At 48.6% G+C, this 13,425-nt stretch overlaps 1 pseudogene; it reads left to right on the forward strand.

Moving 5' to 3' along the window:
• The first annotated feature begins 7,252 nt into the window (after positions 1–7,252).
• Positions 7,253–7,371, forward strand: LOC120621342 (uncharacterized; annotated as a pseudogene).
• The last annotated feature ends 6,054 nt before the right edge of the window (positions 7,372–13,425 follow it).

Consider the following 13,425-nt stretch of genomic DNA (forward strand, 5'->3'; position numbering starts at 1 on the left):
AATCAGCTGGGCTGGCAACATGAGCTGCTCTTTTCAAATCTCGGTGATGCGCCTCTGGAAGAGACTGCGGTAAAGGTTTGCATCTGTTTGGGGATGTTCAACATTTTGATTGTTCTGTACACGTCCGCTGAAATGTAATACTTGACATTTCTCAAGCACCAGTTGTGCTTTTTTCTTTTTTAAACCGAGTATAACTGAACTATATGTTCAGGGAAATTGAAATAAAACATTATTGCTTGGTTTAGATGTGAAACTGGAGCTTCTGCTTCATCCTCACCCTCCTTTGAGGACTTCCATTCTTTCTCCACTTTCCTGCCCTCAGGCACAGGAAGCAGACTACTCCTTCACCCATGAGAGAGGCAGTGAGGAGGGGAGACAGTATGAGGACTCTGGTCAGACAGATTTGAGTTCAAATCCCACATCTTCCACTGACCTGACCTCAGAATTCACTCCCTCATATATGAAGCACAGATGATAACACATGCCTTTCAGGCCTGTTGTGAGAATTAGAAATAATATACATGAAGCATAATATACATAGCATATGGTGGGCTAAATTCAAAACTTTCAGTGATGGTTGCTATCCATGGAAGGACTAAAATTCCTGTGGTCTGGCTCAGCTGCCAGTGCCCTGTGACCTCTGTGGGGATATTTTTATCCCCTCTACTGATTAGAATGAGGCAGCTTCTGGGAGCCTGGTCGTGATCTTCATTTCTAGAACTCCCAAAGACCAGCTTGGGACAGTGAGTGGCTGACATTACAAGTAGGTCAGTTTTGACTCAATCAAAGAAAGTGTTTTCTAATTATCAGAATGACCAATAACATAATAGGTCACTTTAGAATACAATGAGCTTCCATCCCTTTCTTATTAAGAAAAGGCTGGTAAATATTTGCAAAACCCCTAAAGGAGAGGAGCCCTGAGCTTTGCTGTGGCAACTCAGAGCTTTGGATGAAGACAGATCTGAGGAACAAAGTTCCGCGTCAGTGTTTGGCTTAACACTTTACTTTTGAATACCTAGGATGCCTTGTGGGCAAGATGCTCTGCTGTTGCCTGCCATCTTAGAAACCACCTCAGAGAGAAGGCTCTCAGGGCCAAGTGACATTCTGAGGTGGGGAAATATTTTTGAAAGGTGTGAGCCTTGCTTTGAGGAAAGATTCAGTGTCCCTGTGGCTTTGTTACAGAGCCAAAATCATAGGTGCCTCCTGGGCAGGCAGAGAATCCAATGGGAGAAGGTTTTGCGCTGGGAGCAGTTATTCAGATTCTTTGGGCGTCCTAGTGAGTTGAATGGTGACTCCCCAAAAGATACGTCTAATAGAACCTGTAAATGTGAGCTTATTTGGAAAGAAGGGCTTTGCAGATGTAATTATGTTAAGGATCTTGAGATGAGATCATCCTGAGTTAGGGTGGACCTGAAATCCAATGACAAGAGTCCCTAGAAGAGAAGGAGAGAGGATACATAGAGGAAAAGGTGACGTGAAGATAGAAGCAGAGATTGGAATGACGCTTCTACAAGCAAAGGGATGTGAAGGATTGCTGGCAGCTACCAGAAACCAAGAGAGAGGCATGGCACAGATCCTCCTCAGCACCTCCGGAAGAAAACAACCTTATCAATGCCTTGGTTTCAGACTTCTGGCCTCCAGAACCGGAAAGAATGAATTTCTGTTGTTGTCAGCCACCCAGTTTGTGGTCATTTGTTTCGGCAGCCCTGAGAAACTAATACAGCTGTTGTTCTGCCATCGTGAATTCTCTCATGCTCTTTCAGCTGGGTCAGTGAGAGGAGCCATGGGCTTACCCAAATTTCCACTGTGTTCCATGAACGACTAGGATCCTTCATTCCTGGGTTGTTCTGTTAGGCTCCCCAGCTCAGTGCTCACTCTTCTCCATCTCTAAATGCTTCTTGGTGTCTGCTTTCTCCCACATCAGGTACAATTGTGTCATATTCTTAGTGGCTGGGGTTTTATAGCTTAATGACGTCGAGCCACAGCACAAAAGAACGCAGGTCCTTCGGCACAAGGCCCATGCCCCACATGAAAAGGGCACATCACCCATAGGAAGAACATTTTCAAAAATCACCTAAAAAGAAAAAGTAGCACCAAGCATGCAATAAACAGCTTTCAGCCATAGTCTGCGAGCCGTAAATTTACTCCGTTTGGACCTGGCCACAGCTGTTTTCCTCTCCTTTCTTCCGCATCTTATTCTGAACTGGCAGCAACCAAGTGCCCATTGTTTTTGGCAGTGAATTTTCATGTTGAAAAACACTTTAGTGAGAGAGTTGGCACCACCTCCTGCATCTTGGTGGGTATTGTTCCCTTGGCAAAGTAGTTAAGGAGTTTAGGGGTTTTGATCTCAAAAGCACTTAGGAAGACAAGCCGGAAGGTCCTGCAGTGACATCCTTTAGAGACAAGCATTTGGCAACACTGTTTTCCAAAAGTTGCAGATCCACCTGCCAGGGGTCTGGAGGCAAACCATGCAGGAGGGGCGTGAAGGCGGGGTAATTCCGGCCCACCCAACACAGCCCCCAGCCCGGCCCCATGCTCTCTCCTGGGAGAACCTCTGAACCCTTGGGTGTCCTTCTTTGAGCTGTGGGGGCCCATCCAACTTTTGAGAAAGACACGTTTCTTTTCTGCATAGCCCAGGATTAGCATGGAAATAGAGATATCATTCTTTAGGGGACCTCTGTTGACATCTCCCTCACGCATCAGTATTGGGGAATTGGTCCCTGGGCTGTGCTCTGAGGAGAGAGGATACATCCATCCTGCCTCCTGGCAGGTGGCACCAAGGAGCTCTCACATCGTACTCTGTTGCTACAGTGTCAAATATTCTGGCCATTGCGATTCCCCCAGCCAGGCTTGGATGTCTGAGGAGCAGCAGCCTTTCTAATTCTCGGGATTAATAAAAACCTTTCAAACCTTTTTCTCTCTTCTTTTTTTCCCTCCTTTTGATATTCTTTACTGTCTGTGTGAAAGTACCAAGCACTAAATGCTACTGCAAATAAAGGGAGTTGTCAAAAGTGAAAAAGGAAGGGGAAAATCCAATGTTACCCCAATAGCAATAGCTGAAAGGTGGGTCATGACCCACCCCACTCCTCGGTGGATGGAGCACCTGTGCAAGCCTGACTGCCACCAGTCTGTTGCTCCGCGTGGTCACAAGGAACTCACACACCAGGGTATTCTTCAAATGACACCATATTTAAACCACATCCGTTTACCTTTCACGTACCTCTGCTTTTCTTCTTAATTATCAGCAGAGTTTGACTTCCAAGGAAGCCTCCTTTGCCCACGGAATCCATTTCCTCATTCTCCCATGGAGATGCTGTGGTCTCATGTGTACAGTGGGGCAGTGCATTTCGTGGCAACAGATTGTAACCTGGGGGAGAAGGTTGTGATCCGTGAGGCAGGAGAGCTGCGGGGAGAGGGAGGGTCCCTTCTGCAGGAAGGCAGCGTCTTTAATGGAGTCCTTAGTGGTAGCAGAGGGAGGGGCGCTGGAGGGAGATGCAGGAAGCGGCAGCATGAAGTGTAAATATGATGATTGTTGTCTCTTTCACGGGAAATAAATAAATCAGCTCCATGTAGATTTGAGAGGTAGCTGGTGAGGCTGTGTACTTACACGGCGTCCTGAACCCGGCCTCTTCAGAGCGCTTCAGACGTTGATTCATTACGCCTTCCACCAGCCCACTGAGGGCGGGAGGTGGAATTATCTCTTCTCTAAAACAAGCGACTGAAAGAGGTTAAGAGGCAGTAAGTTGAGAGTAGAAGGCGCCAGTCGCAGCAGCCCATCCAGTGCTTCTGCCACTAGACCATGCTCCACTTAGAAGCAAGTAATTGTCAGGTAACCTATTTTTCGGGGGCTAATTTCAGCATACGAGGGCTTTGTTTCCTCAGTATATTTCTTTACCTGAAAAATGTATGAGTTTATGGAGCGGGAAAGAATGACTTTAATTGTGTGCTACGCTCATCTGTGGGCCAGGGGGCCAAGCAAGAGAGAGAAGGAGGATCTGACCCACTTCAGCCCCCAGCTCCATCTAAATGGAGTCCCTTTGGCACATGGAAGGGGAAATGTGTTATGTTTGTGGAGTCATGAGGCTTGTGGCCTTAGGTTTCATGACAATGTGGATCTGGAATTATTTTCTCATTAGGAATCTGTTGACCAAGTGTCACGAGGAGTGGCTCAGTCAGGGAGAAGTAGCCTGATGCTTCGGCTGTGGATTCTTCTCAGCAGCCATGCGGAGGCAGCGGAGCTGCAGCTGGGGTTTTGCAAAGAGGTAGAAAGTGCATGAGTCTTTGTCATCCCGGGCCTGGAATTCAACCCTAACTGTAGGATGGGAAAGCCAGGCAGTGAAGAAGAGATGAATTTCAGAACCTGAAAGACCAGCACCTTGGAAAAATTCTCTGTGGTTCAGAGAATTCTCAGACTGTCCAGGGTCTCCTCCTTCCAAACCCTGCAGGTCTCCTGGGGTGCCTGAGAATGAGACGTGAGAGCAGGCGACTTCTTTGTCGTGTGCGTTACCAAGGAGCAGGTGAACAGAGGAAACTGCCTTCCACATCCCCAAAGGCCAATTTCCTCCAGCCCTAGCAAGTGTGCAAAGCCTGCACCAAGTCCCACACGGCAGGGTGGCCAGCTTGGCATCTCATCGATGGCATAGCGATGGCTGCAAACCCAACACCTCCAGGCACCAGGGAGAGTGTGTGGCTCCTCCCAAGGAATGCACATTTGGGCATGCCTACCTGGGCATCACCTTCACCTGTTACCTGTCCCCAGATGGAGAGAGGAAGCTATAGGAAGACTGGTCCTTGTTTACTCAACCCGAAGCTGCAAGGCCCTGACTGATTCCAGCTATATTGGGCAGGCCTATGGGAACGGAATAGTATGTGGTTAGTTTAGCACTGTTGCAGGTACCTGTACCATTATAGCTATCTGACGTGCTCTTGTCCCCCCTTCCATCCCTCCCCTTCCTTCTCCCCCTTCTCTTTTTTTCTCACTCAGCCTCTCTGCTGAATTCTGCATTGACATCAGCACTTCCAAAAACAACAACAAAGGAAAGTAGGTCACTGGCAGTTCCAGGTTGGAGCTGGGCCCTGGTGCCAGCTGAGCTGGAGGTGCAGCCCATCTCACAGAGAGCAGAAGGACGCCCCAAATTCTGTTTCTGCCGCCTTACAAATGGAGCTTGTCTCCCCTCTGTATTCTTAGCAGGCAGGGTATGTGCACATGTATTGTGTGTTTCGCACTGGCTCACGGGCAGGGTTCCTGCCATGGTACACCGAGGGCAACACTTCGCATGTCTGCTCTGGTTCTGGTCCTGGTCTGGTGCTGGGTTTCCGGGGACCTGGGTGACAGACACCCAGTCTCATGAGTGGGAAGTCAACCCGCAAATACATGTTTATTCACACACGTGTGCGCACAGGCCGGATGGCGCTGCCTGCTCTGCCCTGTTCCTCGGGGGCTTCTCATGTACTATTTCCTCGGCTCTCTACGGTCATGGAACTCCCAGTTCTCCTTGAAAGATACCCAACACGCTAATTGGGACTCCTGCTATGATTAAAAAGAAATTTCAGATTAGAACCACCATGCCATAGAGCTCAGGAAGAAAACAGCTCTTTATAAACCCAGCAGGAACAGACTCTCGGGGTTTATTTTTTTTCTAACTTTGATAGAAACTGCATCTAGCTGTTATTTTGCCCACGACGAGTCAAGTACAAATAGCCACCAGGTAGGGCCAACCCATAAAGAGAGGGGCATTTGTGAGGAGATAAAATTGTAGCTTTCTCCTCTTTTTAATACAACCGCAGTAAGGGAGCTTTGTCTATAAGCCTAGATCCTGCCTTGGGCAGCACCTTTGGCCTCCTGACTCGTGAGATGCCTCTATTCATTCTGGGTCAGCCTTTGCCCAGGATAAAGCTTTTATGAACAGCCGAGGGTGAGGAACACATTTCAATCAAGCTCCCTGAAGCGATTAGCTCTGGAGGTCCCCAGAGGTGGCTAGGAGGAGAGATTGAAGCTGTGGTCAGTAAGAGGCTGGCACAGCAACGAGGGCAGCACTTCTGAATAACTTTACTTGCAGGGCTGAGCTCATCACATTGATACTTTTAGATCTCATTAGCTTGGGGAGGGCCGGCACACATTGTTCCAGGCCCCCTGGGCATCTTACCTTTTAAAGCATCTCCTCTTTTTTCAAGGGGGAAAATGTCTTCCCAACTCTTTTTCTACCCTGACCGCCAGCCCCAAGCACCAACCCCTTAGCTAAGATTTTAAAACTTTAACGTTGAATCCAAACCCTCCTCAAAAGGAACCATTTGGCTTTATGTAAATAAAGTATCTCCTTAAAACTGGCTTCATCAAAAGACCTAAGAAAAGAACATCAATGTTTGCTGATGGAAGAATATAATTGTCTTTAAGAATCATTGGCTAATTATTACAAATAATTGTCTGCAAATAACAGAGAGGCAGGTTATAAAGAGGAAGGAGGCTGTGTGAAGGGACTGGCACAGGTAAGCAGGCCGCTTGGCCTGTGTAGGGTAGGGGTGGGGATGGGAGGATATAAGGCAAGGACTGCTCTGCCCAAGTCCTCCAAAACCGTCGTTCCCAGAGTTTTGGGATTCCCCAGAGCATTAAAATGCCGGAAAAAATTTTGAGGGCCTACCCGTTTGGCCAGCTAGAGACATTGAGAAACAACAAGCTGCTATGCACCCATACCATCGGTTCATTAAAAAAAGATCTTTTTAAGACACGCTTCTCCCTCTCCCAACCAAAAATAGGGACACGGTTTCAGAATAAAGGATTATCTTTACATCGAACAAATTTGGCTTAATGAAAAGCTCCCTACGTTAATGTTTCATTGCAAATCGGTAAAATCTCAATTACAGTCTCCCCTGGTCTTCGCAATGGCATTTGGAAACTGCTGTTCCCGGAAAGCTTTGCTTCCGCCAGTGGCCACAGCTTTTGGAATGAAAAGGAAGCAGAGAGCCTAGGTATAAAATGCCGGTGCTGTCTTCTTCAGGTCCTTTTTTTGACTCCCATTTCCTTTGTGTGAGTGAGGAAGGAGACATTTGGTCACAGCCAAATTGGTCAAGAATGCTTATTTCCACCACAGACTTTGTAAATTTTCTTGCCCATGTTGCCCTTACAGTCAATGGTGTCAGCTCAAAGGCAGAGCGCCACCTATGGGGAGGTACAACAATGCCTAGGATTACCTGAACGTTTAATGTTCTTAACCTTTTTGAGGATTGGAGGCAAAGTTCTCTGTAGAAACCTACAGTCTACGGCCATGCCACCCTGAAGGTGCCTAATCTCGTCTGATCTTGGAAGCTAAGCAGGGTCGGGCCTGGTTAGTACTTAGATGGGAGACCACCTTGGAATAGCAGGTGCTGTAGGCGTTAAAAAATAAAAAAAAGAAAGAAACCTACACATTCCCAGAAAGCCTTGCGTCAAATTCGGGATGTGTGGACACACTCCTTCCTCATTCCCCCAACTCTGGCATGGACCCTGGTTACAAAACCTGATTCGGGCTACTATTTCTCATCTTTCATTTCTCAGTCCAATGATAAAATTTACACTAAAAATCCTAATGTTTCCTTCAGAAATATTCAAGCAAAAGTGTGACCATTCATATCTTTGTCCCTATTGGAAGTTTTATTATTTTTTTAATCAAAGTTGTTTAAATATAAGAAAACTCTACCTAAATAGGTTAAGAAAATATCAGTAACTGAAAATAAATTTAGAATTGAAAAGGTAAAATGAAGTTATGAAAGATGTTACCACTGGGGAAAACTGGGGGAAAGGTATATGGAATCTCTCTGTACCTTTTTTGAGGGGGAAAGGGCAACTTCATTTGAACCTATATTATTTCCAAATAGAAAAATTTCTTCAAATGGAAAAAACTTTACTAAGACAAATTGCAGAAAGTTATAATACCTCCTAGGATAAATTAATACCTGAAGTAGTGAGTGCCTGTTCATTTTGTAAAGCCAATTTGCTATTAGACAATTTAAAATTGGAAATAAAATGTAAAAATTCATAAAAATATTTCAAACAAGCAAAGCAGATATATTCGACTGAAAATTATTACGACCATTTTAAGTAAATTTTCCAAATGAACAAAAAGAAAATATAAATTCCCAGCTTAATCTCAAGGTTCACAAAAAGCTCTGAGGCAAGACCAAAAATCAATGACGGGAAATGCTTGAAGCATGAACAACTGTAAAAAATGCAGCAACTTGAGGGGGGCAGCTAGGAAGGTACCCAAGTCGTTATGTCTGTACATAGGAACCCCCACGTGGTTCTTGCAGGCCTGATTGTCACCTTTGACTCACCCTTTGCCCACTGTCTTCCTTTTACATGTGGGAAGAATGGTCCTCATGGTGCCATGCAGGAGGAAGGATCATGGGGCTAGGTCTTCTTTCTACGCCTCACTGTTGAGTCTACTGCACTTTATGTGAGGTCTTTTCAGAAACAGGAACCCAGGTACAGCTGTCAAGAAACTGGAAAACACCCCTGGCCAGCTGGGAGTTTCCTGCTACTGCATACCCGTTCTTGGTGAGAAGGAAGGCAGAGAGCAGGGCATCTGCCAGCAACTTCAGTCACCAGGTTGGTGACTACAGTGACCTAGTTTGGGAAAGCTTAAGGGGTCAAGAGAGCAGAGACACCCTCTAGAAAAAGCTCCAAGTTCCTCTCCATGGCTTTTGCAGATTAGTTCTTCTAAGCCTGAAATCCCTGGGGGTGGGAAGGAAGAGCTGGGTCCCCTGAGGTGGTTGCACTCTTAGCCACGGGTTGCATGGTATGGGGGTCTCCACTAGTGGCAGCTGGGCCTGAGAGTGTCCAAAGCATTTGGATCCCTTCTCCTTAAGGGAAGGAAGCATAGGGCTGTGCTGGGGAAAAGCCTCGTCTTAGACTTAATAGCTTGGGTTTGAATAACCAGGAGGCCCATTTCTTCAACTGTATAAAGGGAATTATAATCAGATCTCAGAGATGACCCTTCCCAGTTTGGTTGTAGAGGTTATGTCTACGAGAGGACCTTAAAAACCTGAAATACTACCCAATTCTAAGTTGCTTTTTCATTTTCACTCATCACTGATCTTAGCAGAGGAAATGGATGAGGAGGGAAGATCTGTAAGGAGATAGGGCGGTGGCCTGGCTGAAGCCTGTCCCCGGGGCTGAAGTGGGTCAGTGATTCTGAGAGATAAAGCTGATATGGAGCAAGAAGGCCAAGAAGGGGGCGAGAGGAGAAGCTCCTGCAGCTCCTAATGGTGGGAACTGGGGATGCTGAGGCCAATGCTGGACCCAGTGTGAGGTTGGTGGGCTTGGCGAGAGGAGCTCATAAGGCAGCAGGAATGATTGCAGGGAGAACTTCCCCTGCAGGCATCACCTGTGAAATTCAGAGGGAAAGGACGTCGGTCTGTGGGGTGGTGGGGAGGAGATGGGGAAGAACGCATCAGAACAGGCCTGGAATTGGAGTTTCTGTGCCTATAGAAACTTCCAGCCAAAACACCCAGTCTCTGCCTTGTCTCCCCTCTGTGGGCATGGAGCTGAGAGCAAAATAGGACCCACCAATGTGAGTCTGCCCCTTTTTCCTGATGGACACTGTTGAAAGCTGGCAGAGGGGCAGGCAAGGAAGTGAGCCTGGTGCAGCGGGGGAGTGGCTCCGGGAAAGGGGGCTGCTGTGGTAATTCAGAAAAACCTTCACCTTAGACTTGCAAAGTGCCAGACGCCTGATGGCACTTTAAATGCCACAGATAAAACAGTGAGAGACTCTCTGGGTAGCAGGCAAGACAGGGAGTCAGGGACCTCAGGGCCTCTGAGGCTCAGACACTGGGATAAAGAATAAAAACACTTCAGAGACCCCTGTGACCCAGAGCACAGAGGGGTTGTAGGGGAGAATGACAATGTGGCCCAGCTGGCCCAGAGCTCAGAGCTAAGAGGCACATGCCCAACAGGCATAGTGTCGGGGGATTAAGGGCTCGAGGCCTCTTGGAGCCTCCATTGCACTGGGAGCTGGACAAACGCTTTCAGGGTCAAGGCTTAGGGGGAAATGCCAAGGCAAGGGCTCAGACCAGAATCTGCCCCTCATCACGCACAGGTGTCCCTGATGGATGGTCACCAGAATGTGAGGAAGGCAGGACTTGTCCCACCCCACTGCCCCCCTCCTGACCACATCCCTTGTAATCAAATAAAGGGGCTGCTCTCGACTGGAAGGCACGCTTCTCGCGAATGGGCACTCTTGTTCACTGTGGCATCTTAGGGCCTGGCCAGGGCCACGCACACGGTGGGCAATCGAATCTGTGGACTGTGTGGATGTCCCACACTTGACCCCACAAGGGACAATGTCAGGAAGTGGTGCTTGAGTGATGTGTGTGCACATGTGTGCAAAATGGCTCTTTCTCGCTATTGCGCCCTCTTGTCTATCTGCATCGTTCCCTGCCTCTCGCTCTCTGGCTGTGTAGCTGCCCTATAGGGATGCTTAGGAATGACACTATATTGGTGTCCTCTGGTATTTCACTCAGATTCCACCTTCCTTTGACCCTCCAGTCCACTACTAACCCTGCCCCTCACAGTTCTTCCTTTGTGGGTTTGTCTTGCTGGCTCCTCATCACTGAGAAAGTCTTATTTGGTGATTATATCTTGAATCTCTGCTTGGAGCAGTGAGCAGCCAGCTGGACATCTCAGTCTCCAGTCAGCTGCCATCCAGAGTGCACCACTGTCCTGCCCCTGATGGTCCCTGAAGCTGGGGGAGGGGGTTAATATGGTGCTGGTCGTCTTGGAGGCCTCCCACCTGTTTAGGCCCTGAGCACTTGCATTTCCTTCTTCCTTAGAGTTTGTCTCCTGGGAAATGGTACTTACAGAGATTGAAGAGTTTAATACATTTCTCACTTCCTCTCCCTTTTCTGAGGCACTGAGGGGGAGCAGCAGAAGCTGTCACTGGCACGCCCCCCCACCCCGAGATGCCTGGGTGAAGGAGGGGGTGGCTTGGAGCCTCAGCCAATTTGGAAAGCACTGTGACCCAAGCACATTTTGTAGCAGCAATGTCAAATTCTGCTGTTCAGGCATGCCATTAGTGTGCACGCTGCCACACAAAAATCGGTGACACAAAAGGCACAGCCTTCCCCACCCTCCCGGTGCTTAGAAACTAACGGCTCTAATGAGAGATGAGAGCTGAAAGGAGAGAGATGGGGGGCAGGCCACATCAGTGCAGGCTGGTACCGGATCTTAGAAGAGGCTGACCCATTTCTTTTGGAGGTAAGGGGCCTTGCAGACCAGCCCACTGAAATGTCGCTCGAATTAGCCACTGCTCCCTGCACAATGGTCCCCTCTGTCCTCACTCCTCCCTTGTCGCTCTCAGAGGAAGCTCGTCAACACAGCACTATAGTTACTCTCTTTTCCCTTTCCCCCCTGGGGCATCCTTGGTCCCTTCACCCAATGGACTTTTTAGAGCCATAAACTACCCTGAGTCTAGCAATCCTCTTCAAAGAGACAAGCGAGGACAGGCTGAGTGAGAGTGCAGGTGGGCGTGCATTGCGCCAAGCCTTCCTTTTTCCCCTAGCTTTTTGATTATGCTGTGAGTTATTTAGCCAACAATAGATGTTTATGTATATTTTTTAGAGCTTATATTTATTAACAACCTGCAAAGTGAGAGACTGAGAGATTTATCCTGAAAGTGCAGTGAGTTAAAAGAGACAATTCGAGGAGCAGAAAGAGATATTGAGCATAGAATTATAAAGAGTATTTTAATGCATAATCAAAGGTCCTCGAAATATCTTCCAAGTAGACAGAAAGTAAAAGAAAACTGGCCCTTTATGAGCTGAGAGTGGTGAATCGGTGACAGGGGATGGAGTCATGGCTGATGGACTAAACTTCTACTTAAACGAAGGTGAGGCCAGAGAGCCGGGCTGGGAGGAGATAAACCAAAAGGCAACCACGGCCAGGTCAGGAGGCTCAACAGTGGACGTTGGCTGGAACCCTGTCAGAGCGACACTCGCTCCTGGTCAATCAAAGAATGTGCACAGAGAAAGGCACATTCTCTAGGTCAGTGTCAAATAAGGGCACGAGAAGCTGGGTCCCAGAGGTGGGGAGAGCCTGGGGGGATGGTGACAATGCCAGGAAGGATTTGCTGGGAGCTTCTGAGGCACCAAGGCTCCCAGCCAACTCCAGGGAGCCCTCCCAGCAAATCGTTCTCTCTGACACTGGGGCCTGTAGCTTGTCCTCCAAGAAACCTTCCTGCCCCGCTCCCGCCTGCCAACAGGCCTTCTGGAACCCAATTCATCATGGTGGCAGAGTGCTGGGTGATTAGTTAGGTGATGAGTAAACATTTACTAAATGGGATTCTTGGCTCCCTGGTAATAAACAGCCCTAGCAGGAGAGAAAAAGGGCGAGATGCAGTTTGAGGGGTTCTGGGGATCACTGATAGCCAGAGCTGGCACATGTAGAGGTCGCTGAGGGGGTGTCTGGGCAGTTGTGCTTGGAAGCAAGGAGATGGGCTGAGGGCTGAGCCCTGTGCGGATGGAAAAGGAGGGAGCGCAGGAAACAAAACGGCTATGGGATATATTCTGAGCTTGGAAGCAGCAGGTGTCTGGGAATGGGACTCTGGCCCAGAGAGTGTGCCAGCTTGCTGGCACGAGGAAAGGGTCTGGCTGAGCAGAAGCGGCAAGTTGCGATGATGAAACCCACTGTTGAGGAACATTGGCAACTGGTAGGGACCACGTGCTTGGAGGGGTTCTCAGGGTGCGGGGTAGGGCAGAGGACCCCAATTGTGGGGGGCATATCTCCTCTTTTGAAGTAGAATCCAAGTCCCTCAGAAGGATCCCTGAGCCCTCCCCTTGCCAGACTCTCTCCCTACACCTCCACAAATGGCATTCCCAGCCCTCAACTCACAGCTCTTTGCCGATACCCCAAAGGCGATGCTATTGTATGCCTCCAGCCCTCTGCCTGGGATGCTCCCAACACTCTTCTCTGGCCACCTCATTCTCTGAGAGCCATGGACTAGCATCTCCCGATGGAAGCCCTCCCTGACTGCCCTCCCCCCAGGTGAGTGTCTCACTGTGGGGGGTGGGGTGAGTCCTAACAGAGACACCAATTCCACTCTAGTTTCACCAATCCCATCCTTGTTTCCCCATTTAGGTTCTGAGCTCCTTAAGGAGAGCCATGTCTTCTCATTTATATGTCCCCAGAGCCTGGACCAATGGCTGGCACACATAGGCCCTTGATCAGCAATTGTCGAATGAAGGGTAGGGAACCAGCCAAGTTCTGGAATCATGGCAAGAACTTGTATGGACTCAGACCACCAGTGGCCACCAAGCACCCCTTGTAGGCCTCCTAGAGTGGAGGGCTGTGTGGCCAGAGGGGAGAGAGGCAGAAGAGGTGATGCCTCCCTCCCTGGGGAAAGTGCTGACTGAAGATGGCAAAAGGACTGGCCCCGTCAGGAGCAAAGGAATGGCCTC

Source organism: Pteropus medius, unplaced genomic scaffold (genome assembly GCF_902729225.1).
Source record: "Pteropus medius unplaced genomic scaffold, Ma_sr-lr_union100, whole genome shotgun sequence".
NCBI lineage: Eukaryota > Metazoa > Chordata > Mammalia > Chiroptera > Pteropodidae > Pteropus > Pteropus medius.